Here is a 2496-nt window from a genome sequence, read left to right on the forward strand (position 1 = left end):
GAACAGGAAGTAGTTTTGGGGCGGAGCCTGTCGGACTGATCGATCGGGACTTCCTGTCAGAATGAATGCCTTATCAATAATCCTCTTCAGAGACGTCAGCGAGGAGAGCGAGCTGATTGGCTGTGCAATATGACACCGGCTGCGTCACAACTCAGACTCCGCCTCCCGGCAGAGGGCGTGGCCTGTCGCTGTGATACGTTCAGGGGACTGAAGCGGAACGGTCTGCAGGTGCGTTCAGGTGCTCCTCATCAGCTGGTAAAGCTGAGTGTTGACTGTTTCCTGACGAGTTTATTTATGGACCAATAAAAACACAAACTGCAAACATGTTAAGACTGAAAACATGAAACAGAAAGTACAGATTAAAAACATTCTGTGCTGCATAAATACACTTGAATAATATATAATAATAGTTTCTGGACAACAACGGAGGAATCAGATATATCAGCTTTGATACAAACAATTCAGTTCATTGTTGGTTTGGATCCGAACATTAAATATTTTCCCTCCAAAAACACAGAAAGAATAAAGATTTAAACATATTTTTAGATTCACTAATCTAAACTTTCAGTCTACAAACTGGATCCTACGTTTCCCATAATGCACCTGGACAGTCTCATTAGAACCTCGCTGCAGTAAGTAAAGTATGAAACATTTCATTTCCGTTTGGAAGACGTTGGATGAACGTTCAGACATCAGCAACTTATTGATCCGTGTGACAGCTTCAACTCATCAGTTTAATGCAGCTGATCGACTTTAATCTATAAAATAATCAATATTTGATTTGCTGATCAGATAAATGCAGTAAAAATACATAAAGTATTAAATAAGTAAAGTACAATAATTTATTATTTGTTTTAGTTTCTTTCCACGACTTGAAACTGGGATCAGTCACATGATCTGTGAGGAGTCACCTGAACGCACCGTTACCCAGGTGACCAGCTGACGTCACCTGATCCGCCTGCTCAGACCTGTTTTGTTTTTTTTGTTTTGTGTTTCTGAGATGTTTTTGTTTTGTTTTGAGGTTTTTTTTTTAATTATTTTTTTGTTTCTTTGTTGTTGTTTTTTTGTCTTTATTTGTTTTGTTTTGTTATATTTGGGGATTTTTTTTCCCGTATCTTGATATTTGTCGTGTTTTGGGGGCGGAGCCTGAAGCGTGACGTGGCTGAGTGTCGCTAACTGAACCAAACTGATGGACTTTGTGAGGTTTTTCTTCTTCGTGCCTCTCTGCTGGATGACTGTAGCCTCGTTAGTCTGAAACTCATCAAACTGTATTTAACTGTCCAGTAAAACCAGTAAACAGTGCACAACACCAGTTTGCACACAAACTGTCTGGATGTCTGAATTCTTTGTCTCTGAATCTTCACAACTTCACTTTCTTGACTTCAATCGTTCATTTATTTATTTTACTGGGAGAGAAAAACCAGCAGCTTCATGGAGGCAAAAAGACGCCGTGAAAATTTCACTCTGATAAGAAAGTGAAACATTTTTTTAGAAACTGGCTGCTGATCGCTGCTTCAACACATGAAGAATGAGTACGGTTGATGTGTGTATGAGTATAAACACCGTGACTGTAATACTAATAAGTATAATGAAGGCAGCATTTAAATTAAAATACATAACAGCTTTAGACAAGATGTGCATCCTAAAATAAAGCAGATATTGGGCTCTTAGATCATTTATTCTCTGTGGCTTCAGTTTGGATCATTTCAGTATATTTGCTCAGATTTATGTTTCTATAAAGCAGAATGAGAGTCTGTCTGTTCCTGGTTAAAAGCTCTTTTTTAGAAGACGCCATGTGAAAAAGCTTTTCTCTGACTCGCTGATCACCGCTGCTCATGTTTATGGTTTTTATTATTATGGAGTTAAAATAAATCAGAAGATAAATATTGTTTGGTGAAAGCAGCTCATGCAGGGACTCAATGATTTAATGAGCACTCACACTCAATATTTCCAGTAGTTTTTTTATTTGGCTGTTACATCATTCAGCCGTTTCCAGTTAGACTCTGTAATTAAATCATCACATTTTATCCTGAGTAAGAAAATCAGCTGATTGATCCAGACTGAGAGAAAAGCTGCTGCTCAGCTACAGAGCAGCGCGCTGTTCAACTGCTTATTCACACTTTATTCATATTAAATATGAGGGCGGGGTTTCACACTTTATTAATATTAAACATGAGGGTGGGGCTTCAGACTTTATTAATATTAAATATGAGGGCGGGGCTTCACGCTGTATTAATATTAAACATGAGGGCGGGGCTTCAGACTTTATTAATATTAAACATGAGGGCGGGGCTTCAGACTTCATTAATATTAAACATGAGGGCGGGGTTTCACACTTTATTATTAAATATGAGGGCGGGGCTTCAGACTTCATTAATATTAAACATGAGGGCGGGGTTTCACACTTTATTATTAAATATGAGGGCGGGGCTTCACACTATTATTAAATATTAGGGCGGGGCTTCACACTTTATTAATATTAAACATGAGGGCGGG

This window comes from Thunnus maccoyii, chromosome 7 (genome assembly GCF_910596095.1).
Source record: "Thunnus maccoyii chromosome 7, fThuMac1.1, whole genome shotgun sequence".
Lineage (NCBI taxonomy): Eukaryota > Metazoa > Chordata > Actinopteri > Scombriformes > Scombridae > Thunnus > Thunnus maccoyii.